Raw genomic sequence first — 15,281 nt, 5'->3', positions numbered from 1 at the left:
TATGCTGTTCTCTTTCCTTCTAGTTGAAGAGTCTCTCCTCAGCCAGCTTTCCTGTGGTTCTGGGTGATGTCTGTTCCGTCTTTTAGTTGTATTTTTGAAGTGGTTGTTTGCGGCAGCAGTCTCCGGTGTTTACCTATGCCGCCATCTTGGTTATTCAAAGAAACAGGACAAAACTATCAAGGGAGGATATTGAGTTCAGAACCACACTTTTGAGGTCTCTCAAGAGGCTTCTAGAGTCTGTCAATAAACTTGATGAGATGTACAGGAAATCTAATGAGACCCTCGATGGTGTGATAAAGGACCATCTAGAAAGTAAGCATACACTGACTGAAATAAAGAATATTATACAGACTCCCAACAGCAGACCAGAGGAGGGCAAGAATCAAGTCAAAGATTTGAAATGCGAAGAAGCGAGAAACACCCAACCAGAAAAGCAAAATGAAAAAAGAACCCAAAAGTACGAAGATAGTGTAAGGAGCCTCTGGGACAGCTTCAAACGTACCAACATCAGAATTATTGGGGTGCCAGAAGAGAGAGAGCAAGTTATTGAAAACCTATTTGAAGAAATAATGACAGAAAACTTCCCCCACCTGGTGAAAGAAATAGACTTACAGGTCCAGGAAGCGCAGAGAACCCCAAACAAAAGGAATCCAAAGAGGACCACACCAACACACATCATCATTAAAATGCCAAGAGCAAAAGACAAAGAGAGAATCTTAAAAGCAGCAAGAGAAAGAAACTCAGTTACCTACAAGGGAATACCCATACGACTGTCAGCTGATTTCTCAACAGAAACTTTGCAGGCCAGAAGGGAGTGGCAAGAAATATTCAAAGTGATGAATAGCAAGAACCTACAACCAAGATTACTTTATCCAGCAAAGCTATCATTCAGAATTGAAGGTCAGATAAAGAGCTTCACAGATAAGGAAAAGCTAAAGGAGTTCATCACCACTAAACCAGTATTATACGAAATGCTGAAAGGTATCCTTTAAGAAGAGGAAGAAGAAAAAGGTAAAGATACAAATAGTGAACAACAAACATGCATCTATCAACAAGTGAATCTAAGAATCAAGTGAATAAATAATCTGATGTACAGAATGAACTGGTGATTATAATGAATCAGGGACATAGAAAGGGAATGGACAGACTATTCTTGGGGGGGAAAGGGGAATGGGAGATGCGGGAAGAGACTGGATAAAAATCGTGCACCTATGGATGAGGACAGTGGGTGGGGAGTGAGGGCGGAGGGTGGGGCGGGAACTGGGAGGAGGGGAGTTATGGGGGGGAAAAAAAAGAGGAACAAATGTAATCTGAACAATAAAGATTTAAAAAAAATAAAAAACAAACAAACAAACAAAAAAACAACAAAAAGTGCACTTTTGTATTTCAATAACTTGTTTTTTCTTACGTAACAAGATTTTGCAATTAGGAGTAGTTTGTCGGGTAGCAGGGCAACTCGAGGAAAAACCAATCCCGCCCAGCTGTTCGCGTGGTCCCGGTCCGCGCCTGCGCAGACTCCTCCGCCCGCAGCCCGGATCTGCTCTCCCCGGGGGGCGGGGCGGGCCAGCTGAGGCCGGGCGCGCGTGGATGACGTCACCGGCGCGTGCCCCGTAGCCCGTAGTAACCCCGAGTCTGCGGAAGTGGAGACCCTTGGGCAGGCAGCTGAGACAGGTAACCTGCGCGCTCCCGGTTGGGTCCACGGTTTCTGCGTCTCCCGCGCGGGGATGGCGGCGGGGGCCGTCGCATCCCGTGGTGAAGGCGACCGGGAGCCCGCCCTGCTCTGTCTTTCTTGGGTGTCGGGGTCCCCATTCTCTCTCATTCGCCCCAGGCGCCTAGAGGCTGAGCGGGTCCTGGGGACCGGGATGAGCGGCCAGTCCTGTCCAGCTCCGCTCTCAGCAGGTGATGGGCTGCGGCTCTCCCGGCCGGCACACACCCTCCCTCAGCCAGCAGCTGCCGCCTCCGTCCTCGCGCCTCCAGGCCCGTCTCACCCAGCCCCTCCGCCCCCAGCCCCGCAGGTGCACCTTCAGCCTTGCCTTGTTGAAGGAGGCGGAACAGTGTCCGATCCTGTTCATCTCCGCCTGCAGCCACCGCCACACCGCGCCCGCCCCAGGGTGCTCACTGGGAGCGCCACGTTTTGAGTGTTGTTGTGCCGAGAGCATCCGTTCGCTGTCAGGGTGGCCCTGTGCTCAGTAAAGCAGGTGTTTGTTGGGTCAGGGGCGGCGCAACCATGTGAGAACCTGCCCTGATAGCAAATGACCCACCTGGGAGCCAATCACCTGTTGAGATGGATGACACAGTGTTAGCATTTCATTAACAGATGCTCCTGGTTCCTGGGTTTCTTTTCGGTTTCCAAGCAAAGATAACCACTGTTGCAAAGGTAACCCATCAAAATAAATAAACAAGAGAACCCCAGGAGGAATGTGTGGACCCCGCAAAACAAACAAAACCCAACAGTACATATTCATATTGTTGATATTACAAAACCAACCAGAAAAGATATGGGAGAAGAAGGATTCCGAAATCTTTTATCTCATTGGTGGCTTGTATTTTCTTGTGCTTTTAGTATGTTCCATTTTTTAATAGGGCATATTGTACTTCATATAATTCTGCGAAGCCTACCAAGTGACTTGCTAGTTGATACGTTTTGGTTGTTATTTTTGGGGGACAAAAAAGAATAAGTTTAGAGAATAATAGTAGTCACTCCTTGTTGACTGTCTGCTGCTATATTCCACTGTGTTCAACACTTTGCATGCGTTTTCTCCTTTGCTCACACTGGGAGCTAGGAATTATTATCCTCAATTTACAGAGAAGGAAACTGAGACTCAGTTATGTGAAAAACTTGCCAAACATTCATAGTAACTAAATGGTGGACCCAAGCTTTAAGTTCAGGTTTCCTTTCTAATACCTTTAGTATTAAGTTCTCATATCTGGAATTCAAACCTGGAAAACTTAATTTATGATCTTTCTACACACATACATGCGCGCACACATGCACACAGACCATCCTTAAGAATGAGCTAAATGGCAAATAAGATTGCTCAGTCTAACCCTTTTGTTTGGCGCCTTCAGGGAATGAGTAACTATAGATAGTTGAAAGTTTTACCCCTTTAGAAATGAAAATTATACTTTTACTGTTTTGGATAGAGAAATTTCTATTGTTCTAAACCAGTGGTCGGCAAACTGTGGCTCGAGAGCCACATGCGGCTCTTTGGCCCCTTGAGTGTGGCCACGAAGTTTCAATCGCACTGTACGTGCGCGCGCACGTGGTATTTTGTGGAAGAGCCACACTCAAGGGGCCGCAGTTTGCCGACCACTGTACTAAACAATTCCTTCTTAAACACTAAATATACTAAACATTTTAATTTTCCCTATCTCAGAGCAGTCATTATGAATGCCACTTACTGTGTATTATGATGATTTCCTCAAACCTTTTATTATATTTGACTCACAAATTGTTTTGTATTTTGAGTTTGCCTGTATTTTATGTTGTCCATCCTAATGTCAACAAGAGATAGTAACCATTGTAATTAAAAGCAGGAACTGGGGAACCACACTTCCAGGATTCAGGTCCTAGCTCAACCAAGTATATAGCAAGATAGTGGTCAAAGTAGTTGACCCCTCTACACCTCAGTTTCTTTACTTATGGAATAGGAATAGTAATACTTTTCTCACAAATTGTTGTGAGGATAAAATGAGTTAGTATATGTAAAGAGCTTAGAATAAACCAGGCTTATTGTAAGAGCCATATAAGTGTTTGCTAATACAGGGTGGGGTATTAGCAAATACAGTTGTGAGTATGCAAAACAGTTTATTCTTATATTATTACTTATGGATTATTGTATTTTTTCCATACAAAAAACTGTAAACATACTTTTGCCCCACTCTGTTATTATTAGTCTAGTTTTGACCTTAAGTTCTTTGACTATTGCATTCTACCTCTTTGGAAATTGTTATTCCTTGAGTGATAGTTGATATATTGTAATTACTAGTTTACTAGAGAATTAAATAATCCTAACTGGAATCCCTTACCCTAAGCCGTTTTAGGAAAATATTAATTTATTAAGTTCACGTTTATTGTTTTTGTACTGCAGTAAGACTTTTTCTTGGGTGTTTGGAGTAAATATCCAAATATATTACTTTATTATATGTATCAAAATAATGGACTTTTAATTTCTCTCTTGAATTTGGGTTATATTTCCATGGTTTAAATTATGGTTTACCAATACATGAAACCCTCTCTACTTTTGAATCGAATGTCACTTGTTTACATATCCATTTGTGGTGCCCTGCACAGGTGGATAAGTACCTCTTTATAAACCCTCCATTATGCATAGGCCATTCATAAAGGTATCTCTTCAGTATAGTTCTCTTTCTCTTTCCCTTCAAGGAGCCAAAAAAAAAAAAGGATGTTATCAACAAAGTGAAATAATGTTCCTTATGAAATTTGCAAAGTATGTACCCATTTCAGGAGTGTATTTGAAACTAAGGCCAGCTAAGAGTTAATACTGACTCATTTGGTGTCCATAGTTAGGAACTTGAGAGTAAGTGATCTGTCCTTTATTTTAAGACCATTAAGGCTGATACTCATGCTAAAACTTCCTGTTGAAAAATAGGCTATATATATATTTTTAAGTATTTTTTATTGATTTCAGAGAGGAAGGGAGAGGGAGAGAGAGATAGAAACATCAATGATGAGAGAAAATCATTGATTGGCTGCCTCCCACACGCCCCCTACTGGGGATCGAGCCTGCAACCTGGGCATGTGCCCTGACCAGAATTGAATCGTGACCTCCTGGTTCATAGGTCGATGCTCAACCACCGAGCCATGCTGGCCAGTCATATTTCAACCATTTTTAAGTGTGCAGTTCACTGGCATTAAGCACATTCATAATGTTGCTTAAGTATCACTATCTTCCACTTCCAAATTTTTTAATTATCCCAAGCAGACACTCTGTACCCGTCTATAATAATAAAAGCGTAATATGCTAATTAGACCGGACGACCTTTCGGACGAAGCTGGGGCTGTGAGGGAAGCCTGGGTCCTGGGTGCCTGTTGGCGGCCAGAGGGAAGCCCGGGTTCTGGGTGCCAGAGGGAAGCCAGTGCCAGCATCTGGGGGAAGAAAGGCCTACTCTTGCATGAATTTCATGCATCAGGCCTCTAGTTAAATAATAAATCCCCATTCCCCCCACCTCCTCCACGCTCTAGCCCCTGTTAACCTGTGTTCTACTTTCTGTCCCCAAATTTCCCTATTTTAGGTACCTCATATAGGTGGAATCATGCACTACCCTTTTGTGTCTGGTTTATTTCACTTAGCATGTTTTCAAGGTTCATCCATGTTGTAGCATGTATCAGAATTTTATTTCTTTTTATGGCTCAATAATATTCCATTGTATATGTATACCATAAGATATTTTTTGATGCATATTAATTATGCTTTTTAAAATTTTCCTTTATTTATTTTTAAATTTATTTAAACTAAAAGTTAAAAAGCAACATTTTACCCATTTCTTCTAGCCCCCTTCACCTGCCACTGGTTGCCACCAATCTATGAGCTTGCTTTTTTTTTTAAAAAAAAAAATTATTTTTGGTTCCACATATAAGAGAGACCATATGGTATAAGTCTTTCTCTGTCTTATTTCACTTAGCATAATTCCCTTGAGGTCCATCCATGTTGTTGCAATATTTCCTGTTCTTTGGATAAATATACACAAGTGGAATTGCTAGATCATATGGTAGTTGTATTTTTAATTTTATGAGGAACCTCCATACTATTTTCCATGGTGGCTGCACCAACAGTGCCCAAGGTTCCCTTTTCTCCACATCCTCAGCAGCACCTATTATTTCTAGTCTTTTGATATTAATCATTCTAACAGGTGTGAGGTGATAGTTCACTGTGGCTTTGATTTGCATTTCCCCTGATGATTAGTGATTTGGGGCATCTTTTCATGTACCTGGTGACAATCTATATGTCTTCTTTGGAAAAATATTTGTTGAGACCTGCCCATTTTTAACCAGATTTTTTGCTTTTGATTTGTATGTGTTCTTCATATATTTTGGATATTAAATCCTTTTCAGATATATGATTTGCAAATATTTTATCCCATTCAATAGGTTGCTTTTTTATTTTATTGATTTTTTTTTTCTGTGCAGAAACTTTTTAGTTTGAGTAGTCTCACTTGTTTGTTTTTGCTTTTGTTGCTTTTGGTGTCAGTTTTAAAAAATTATGGCCTAGGCCTGTGCCAAGGAGTTGACCACATATGTTTTCTTCTAGGAGTTTCATGGTTTCTTCAGGTCTTATGTTAAAGTCTTTATTTTGAATAAGTTTTTGTATGAGTAAAATAGGGGTCCATTTTAGTTCTTTGGCTTGTGGCTGTCCAGTTTTCCCAGCATCATTTATTGAAGAGACTGATCTTTCCCCATATATAGTCTTGACTCCTTTGTCATAAGTTAATTGACTATATACAGGGTGTCCCAAAAATGTATACACACTTTGAATAATTTAAAGGCAGTATTTATTAAAATACAGTTCATTTTCAAAATGTAATAGAATCTACAGACATGGGGTATATACATTTTGGGGGGACACTCTGTATGTGTGGGTTTATTGCTGGGCTCTCTATTCTGTTCCATGCATCTATATGTCTGTTTTTGTGTGAATTATGACTCTTTATACTTCTCATTACATGTGGTATGAATTTAACACTTGGTGATTTGATTTGACTGTGAGCCACTGGAGGATAGGAATGGAAATATCAACTGGAATAACATTGTTATTGAAGTATGAACAAAATGCCTTTCTCTCCCTCACTCTCTCTCCCTTCCCCTCTCCTTAAAACCAGTAAAAACATATCCTCCTGTGAGGATTTTGTTAAAGATTGAGATTTGAACCCATGCTGTGTGGCTCCAGAGTTGGTTTACCCTAAATTTCGAGTTGACCCTTAGACCAGTATCAGCTTTGCAATGTAAATTGTTTTGCCTCCCACATTCTTCCTCTATCCTCTCCTTTCATATGATCTTTGAAACAGAACATTACTTCTTAGTAGGCAATGGAAGAGCAACTGAACCCAAGCCGTCAAAAGGGTTACAGGTGCCTCTCGTTTGATTGGGGTTGATATTGCATATTAGATCCAGGCTGCATTTTCACAGCTTAGTTCATACCACCTTTCTCTGAGAGCCTCGTCTTTGAAAAACAGATCCTGAAGCTTTTTATGATCTCATATTGCATATATGTTGTGTGGGTGTTTGACTTTTAGAATATTGTATGCTTCCCACACTACTGTTCTGTGGATAGAAAGAGCTTTTTGTTCATGATGTTGTTATTGACTGTCACAATAGTTTATGGCACACTCACTTTGTCGTTAAATTACTCTGTGTTGTTTGATTTCCAAAGAAATTATTTTGAAATCAATTTCATTATGATTTTCCCTGGCTTTTTTTTTTTTGCTTACATTTTATTTATTTTTTGACACTTGCAACTGAAGGTTTAATTTTTGAAACTGATGGGAATAAGGATATGCTTGATACATTTTGGCAGCAAAGGAGACATATCTGCCTCTTTTGGCACCAATAGTATCTTGTGTATGTAGCAAGTTTGGTGCGTATTTGAAGGCATGAACTGTTTGAACAATGTCTGGTAGAAATAGAGCTATAGAATGAATGCTACGGTTGAAAGGATCCTTTGATATATCTCTTTTACTCTTCATGCAGCATTTGGGAGTCTAAAGCCTGGGATGATTAAATGATTTGCTGATATACATGCGATGTTATGATTTTTTTTTTTTTTACAAAAAGAATACCAGTGTTCTGTTCTTTTGAATCATACCTCATATTTGTGTAGCATCCTTATTTGTAAGAGTGGACTCCCAAGTTGTTTTACTCATATGTACTCAATTATCATTCTTCTTATAATGGTATGTTCTGGGTGAGAGATAATGACCTGAATTAGATAGGTTGCAGAGAGAATGACCTGATATGGTGGATCCAAGAGATAGTGTAAATTGATAGGACTTTGCAGTTGTTTATGTGTAGGTGAAGGTAAGAACTCTGGGATGATCCCAGGGTTCTATCTTGGGTAGCTGGGTAGATGGTACTGTCATTCACTAGAAAAACTTAGGAGCGATCAGAGCAGGGTATGAATTTAAAATGGACAGAGCACGGATTGCATAGACAAGTGAGACAGATTGAAGGTAGAGCGACAGGATACACCAGCATCTAAGAAGTGGGAAAAGGAAGGGCTAAAGATGTGGGAAGGCAGAGAGGTGGTCATGGTATTACAAATACCAAAAGAGGAGAGAGTTTTAAGGAGGGCATGGTAATTTGTGTTACTGCTCCAAAAATAAGGCTGAAAGAACCCAATGAAGAATGGGTTCTAACAGAGCATTAAAAAAATATTATCCACAGATACAAGTTGATCTAGGTTTTGTTATATCACAGGTGTTGTCAGTGCAAAATGGGAAGTAAGTGGGTGATATTAAAAGCCTTGATATTTTTACTTGCTTCTCATACAAATTATTTTGTGGGAGCTGATTTATTTGGGATAGCATAAAAACCAGCTTTTATCAAGGAATACCCTGTGATAGCTATATTCCCTATTGGTGATTAGCAATGATATTTTGTAACCTTATTTCTGTACTTAAGTATGAGGATTTCTAAGAAAAAGATTAATTTATTACCTCAATAAAGAGTGATAACCAATTTTTCATATAGACCTGATTTGTTTTGGTGTTTAGGATCTAGCACCTCAAAGGAGAAATGGGTTGCTTTTTCCAGCCATGAAAACGGACATTCATACTAAATACGAAAATGTGTCAGAAGACAGTATTTTGTCAAAGAAGCTGCACTTTATAAAGCAGCAGCAGCAGCAGCACATCCCATCGCTGACTCTCTAGTGGTAGGTGACACTAAGCGATCTGCATGCTCAGTCTGCAACCGCGCTCAGTACCTGACAAACCTGATTCTTCAGTGGTCACATTGGGCCAATGGATGCCCAAGGACCTGGACTATCATTTGTAACAAATCTCTTTGATTCGGAACACGGCTTAACATATTTGCTAATAAAGAGAGAGCTTTAGGTTCTGGAAATACAGTACATGTAGTGTTTAGTCATTTTCTTACAATAATTTCAAAAAGTCATATATTTTATTCTACATGGTAAATTATTAATGTTATGCAGTATTTGCAACATTTAACCAGCTTATGAATAACAATTTCAAAACATCCTTCCCTATTGGTGTAGTTCTGTATTCATTTTTCAGGTTTATACCTTTTTCTTAAGCATATAGTAAAGTCTCAAAGAAAAATAAATTGTTTAACCTTACCTTTAAAGCTTTCTAATTAACATGGAACCCCAAATTGTCAGTTATACATTCAAAGTTATTTATTTATAATCCTCACCTGAGGACATACTTTCTTTGATTTGAGAAAGAGAGAAAGAAATGGGGGAGGGGGGGAGAAACATTGATCATTAATGCGAGAGTGAGACAGCGATCGGTTACTTCCTGCACACACCCCAATCTGGAATCGAACCCAAAATGTGGGCATGTGCCCTGACAAGGAATCAAACCTGCGACCAACTGAGCCACACTGGCCAGGGCTATATGTTCAAATTTAAAATATAATGGAGCTGTGGAAGATCTTCTAAAGATATTTAAGCTATATTAAATGCCTTTTTTGGTTTTGCTCCCAAATGCTTTTCAATTTCTAGGAATTTGTTGAAACCTTTTTCCTTGGGAAGGATGAACTCTATACATGTTTATTTAACTACTTAGAACCTGATGCTGGGAATATAATTTAAATCTTGATGAGGTGGATTTGAAAGCCATTTATAGAGAATGATGCACCCAATTGTAGTGTATAAATTCTGGACTTATCTGAATGGAAAAATCTGTATTTATTCCCACAAAGTACCAGAATATAAATATTAAGAACTTAATGCTTTCTATATCTCTAAGAATCTTTGACTTTATCCTTGAGCTAAGTTTGCCTCTTCATGCAGTACTCCTTACTGCGTCTGTCTGCACAGCTCTAGCCCTGTTAACATCACCAGATAGATTGCTAACTGGTGGGCACCTGTCTTGATTTCCTGCTAAAGCAGTGGTTCTCAACCTTGGCTGCGCATTAGAATCACCTGGGAATCTTTTAAAAATCCCGATTTCTGGGCCTCATCCTCTGGAAATTCTGTTTCTTTGTTACTAATGTTGTGGCCTCACCCCATAACAAAGAAACAGAATTTCCGGAGGATGAGGCCCAGAAATCAGGATTTTAGAAAGATTCCCAGGTGATTGTAATGTGCAGCCAAAGTTGAGAACCACTGTGCTAAAGGAAGTGTGGTTCTCTAAGACAGGAACAGAGGGACCTCTTGCCCTTCCTAAGTATATAGTTTCCTATAGGGGACAGAAAGATTGTCCATGCAGCGTAGCAAGTGGGGGCTGTAGGGTCAGACAGAGGCCAGGAATCAGGGGAGGGACAGGAAGGGAGTTGCCAAGAAAAGACAAGTTTATCACCCATACTACAAGTTTTGAAGAATGGGAACTTTTTAAAGATACTGAGCAGCAAGAGTCCTACACAAGAAGCCCTACAGCATGCAGTTAGAGCATTTGCCAGATGGAGCCATTGTTTAGCGTCATTGAGCTCCACAGCGAATTGTACAGAGTGCGGGTTCAGAGGAGGCCATAGTTAGATTAAGCCTATGATTCTCAGAGTCTAGTACAGGGGTGGGCAAACTTTTTGACTCGAGGGCCACAATGGGTTCTTAAACTGGACCGGAGGGCCGGAACAAAAGCATGGATGGAGTGCTTGTGTGAACTAATATAAATTCAAAGTAAACATCATTACATAAAAGGGTACGGTCTTTTTTTTTTTTAGTTTTATTCATTTCAAACGGGCCGGATCCGGCCCGCGGGCCGTAGTTTGCCCACGGCTGGTGGTAGTTTCTGGACCAGCAGTGCCAGTATCACCTGCTACTTGTTAGAAATGCAAATTCTTGGAGGCCAGTAGTCTGTTTTAACAAGTTCTTCAGGTGATTCTAAATGCACATGAAGTTTGAGAACCACTTTGCCTAATTGTGGTGGCAAAGTCACAATGTTGAGAAAGACCGGGTGAAACCGTCATCACATGCCAGCACATCGTTTAATCTTTATGTAGGGATGGCATTACTCTTACAGAGTATGCTGTGTTTCAAGTTGAAGGACAGGAAAGATACTGCTCTCTTCACTATAGGTACAAGTAATGGGGAACACTGTGCTTGTAGTGGAGAATACCCCTGTTCCTGGCTGCAGGCCACACTGAGTTCTGCCCGACTGTCATGGAGGAGAGCTTTCACCTTGCCTCCTTTTTCATTTTAAATATTTAGTACTTGATTATTTTATTTATATATGCAATGACCTGTAAGAATCCTATTCTTATGGCTTTGTGAGAGCAAGAGTCGGTTCAAGTGGCTAAATGGTTCAGAGGCATTAGGGTATATAAGACTTACCTGGACATCGTATTTAAAATGTGGATTAATGGCCCCTATCCCTGGAGATCCTGAGTTAGCAGGTCTGACATAGTGTCCCAGAATCTATTTTTAACAAGCAGCCCTCCCACCAGCCTGCCCCTGCCCGGCTGATTCCGGCGTCTGTGCTCCTTGGACCACATTTCGAGAAACACTGCTTATCTCCAAAACCAGTGCTGATTCATCTGCTTATAATTTTACTCTTGGGGATTTCTGAGATACAAATGTTTTCATGGGTTTTGGGGGATATTTACAGATATGGATCTTAATTGCTAGTAATGAAGCTATCTGAATGTTTAATATTCACTGAGAGGCTATACAGAGATACTTGGGATAAAATTATTTGAGAAATCATGGGGTAGTCTTCCGAAGTTAAAAATGCCTCCAAAGGCCACTTTGTCAGAGTAATATTATAACACAACACCAATCAGACTGACACATTTTGTAGTTCTGTAATTAATATTTTCTAAATAATCTTTAGGAAGCCTACCTTTACACTTAAGGGGCTACATATTAAAAATTCACACAGTAAAATAATAGATTAACCCTTTATCTTTTCAGAGTCTCTAAACCATGTGCTAGGAGCTTAAAAGGTATCAAGAGTGTAAAGAAAATACTGTTAATGAGCCTACAGGCTAGTACCCTGAGTTCACATCAGGGGCAGGAGTAGGTTTATCTAAAATGGTGTATGATTTTTTCCCTGCATGGAATTACATAAAAGTTGTTGTATTTAGCTTCCAAAAGATGATTAATGACCAAGAATGGGGCAAGAAGCATCTCTCTCTCTACTCCCCCTCTTCCACCCCCCCCCCCCGTTCTTTCCCTCCCTCACCCTCCCCCCTGCTCTCTGCACTTCAGTCATTACATTAAAACTGGCCAGGTAGCTCAGTTGGTTAGAGCATCATCCCCATACTCTAAAGTTGTGGGTTCCATCCCCAGCCAGGGCACATATAAGGAGCAACCAGTGAATGCATAAATAAGTGGAACATCTATGTCCAGCTCTGCTGCACAGGCAGAGCATGGCATAGCACCTGGATGGTACCACACCATGCCCAGGAACTGGTAGAGAAGACCTGGCATCCTTGATCTTTCAGCGGTTTCCCTCGTGGAGGCCTGCCTGCCTGCCATTTTCCTCTACCATCCACTCCAGTATTATTCTCAAATACGTTTTCTTGGCTAAGTGCCCGTCCTGTTGCTCTCATTGAACATGGGCCTTTATAGAATAGAACTTTGTAAAACAGAGTTTTACGTCCTGGCCGGGTAGCTCAGGTGGTTAGAGCATCATCCCAATATGCCAACGTTGTGGTCAGGGCACATACAAGAATCAACTAATGAATGCATAGATAAGTGGGACAACAAATTGATGTTTCTTTAACTAACACTCTCTCTCTCGCTCTCTCACTCTCTCTCTCTCTCTCATCAATTAAAAAAAAACCCAGAACTTTATAGAATAAAAAATGTTCTGTTTTCTGAACATTCTAATTTTCTTGTCATATTTAAAGTATAGATATGTTACCAGGCTAAGCTGATTTTTTAACCACCGTTTTCTCCAATTGTGTGCAAGATGATTTAAAGTGATATGTAGATAAGCAACTTTTGCATCTTAATAGTTATGTACCTATTTTAATATGTGATAGAGAAATATAAATTGGCAAATCACACCCATGATTTCATGATGTTATTAAAGGTGAATCAATGGTAAAGTGGATTGAAGAAAAGTCCTTAATAAATAATAACACAGATGGTATGAGAATAGCAAAGATATGAAGGTGGTACATGACTGAAGTTTGGGAAATACTATTTTAAACAAATACTCAAGGTTTATACTTCTGGGAATAGTCTTTAAAATAATTTAAAAGTGCTAAGATTAAAATGCTACGCCATGTGGGAAGGAGATGTGTACTTGGTGTAGCATAGCTCTTTAACTTCAAGTTCCTATTCAAATTAATATGCATGTCTTTTAAATAGTCCTTTTAAAAGCACCAAGCTTATAATAATCCATGTCTTTACTGAGTCTTTTGTTCAAAATTATGTAAGATTTTCTATCTTCTGTAGGACACAGGTGAGATAATTACTATAACACTTTGTTTAAATGGTTTGTTCTTTTCCCCCTTTTTAAAAAATAACAGCTTTATTGAGATATAATTTGCATACCATAAAATTCACCCTTCAAAAGTGTATAATTCATTATTAATTTACTCAGAGTTGTGCAGCCATCACCACTGTCTAATTTTAGGATATTGTCATCACTCCAAAAGGAATCTCATTATCCATTAGTAATCTCTCCCATTCTCCCCTTTCCCCAGCCTCTGGGAACCACTAATTTACTTTCTGTCCCTGTGGATTTGCCTATTCTGGACATTTGGGGTAAATGGAATCATATAATATGTAGCCTTTTGTGTCTTCTTTTCACTTTGCATACTGTTTTAAAGAATCAACTAATGAATGCATAGATAAGTGGGACAACAAATTGATGTTTCTCTCTTTCCTTCCCTTCTCTCTCTCTCTAATCCATGTGGTAGTTTGTATCAGTTCTTCATTCCCTTTTATGCCTAATATCCCATTGCATGGATATACCACATTTTGTTTATCCATTCATCACTTGAGAGACATTTGGGTTTTACTGATTTTTTTTTAAGCAGTATACAAAGATACCGGGGCTTTTGAAATAGTCACTGGATGAGTGTAGATGTGTTGTAGGGGGGATTCATTCAGAGTGGGAGCTGGATTTTGAGTCTCTTGTTATCACAGATTTGAGGAGTCCATATCTGTATCATCCCTTTGTGCTTTAAAATGTGTTCTACTAAGAGCTGGAGCAGCAACTTTTTCTCCATAGCAGAACATTCATTATTAACAAACTATTTTCACATTACTTCTTTAAGGACTGAATTTCAAAAATAGTTTCTATTAAAAATAGTGTTTCTTTAACATTTTGAGGAGAGGAAAATCTTACTGAAAAAGTTGATATTTTTGTCTATATTTTTTCCAATTTCTTTATTTTTACCCTGTTGAACCCTGCAACCCAACTCTATTAATCCTGATCCTGTTTCCAGTATGTGAATATTTATAGACAATAATAAATTATATTGATTCTCCTAGTGGAGTTGTAAAAGTTTTGTTAATTTTTATCCTAGCATAACAAAAATAGCTGGGTGGTCTGATAAAGACCTCATTTTTAAATATTAAGCCAGTTCTTTGTATTTTAAAAGGCTATGTTAATTGAATTATATTCACAAAAGTATTCAATATTTATTTATCTTGGGCCAGTGGTGTGCAAAGCACTTCCTGGAATAATAGCCCTTCCTTTTGCATCTGCTGTAGTCACACCTTATTTCAACTGTTGTGCTCTGATTCTACAGGGAGGGCAGTGCATGAACTTGCATGTGACCTGGATTATGAAGGTTTTAGAAACTGTGTCATGTGAGAATCAGGTCTGAGAAGACATGGGCAGTGTCATAACAGCCCTCCCAGCCAATCTGAGCTTGTCTGTAGAAGTCGTGTTCTTCCGGAGAGCGATGGGGAGGAATTGGAGTGAAAGAAGCATATGTAAACAAGGCTTGTACTCCTGCTGGTTTAGAAGTAGACCTAAAACATGAATTTGTTTTCTAATTATTTTTCCTTACGTACTTTTCCATCGTCTTCCAATTCCTAGAATTCCAGTGAATGAGACAGTTTCAGTGTTGCCTGTCTCATTCAACTTAAGGATTTTGGGTCTAATGCACTTCTCTGTGATTTAAATGGTATCTGATGATAAGTATGGTTTCTGGATAGTATTTTGCCTATTTAGGG

General features: G+C 39.5%; 1 protein-coding gene across 1 annotated transcript in view; it reads left to right on the top strand.

The window, feature by feature from the left end:
• The first annotated feature begins 1,594 nt into the window (after nt 1-1,594).
• Nucleotides 1,595-15,281, top strand: part of CUNH9orf3 (chromosome unknown C9orf3 homolog) — a 320,137-nt gene continuing 306,450 nt past the window's right edge. Inside the window, exon 1 of the mRNA XM_023764898.1 lies at nt 1,595-1,671. The gene's annotated coding sequence lies outside the window, so the exon portion shown is untranslated. The remainder of the gene's footprint in view (nt 1,672-15,281) is intronic.

This window comes from Myotis lucifugus, unplaced genomic scaffold (genome assembly GCF_000147115.1).
Source record: "Myotis lucifugus unplaced genomic scaffold, Myoluc2.0 scaffold_360, whole genome shotgun sequence".
Lineage (NCBI taxonomy): Eukaryota > Metazoa > Chordata > Mammalia > Chiroptera > Vespertilionidae > Myotis > Myotis lucifugus.
This window is presented reverse-complemented; position numbering and strand designations above follow the sequence as displayed.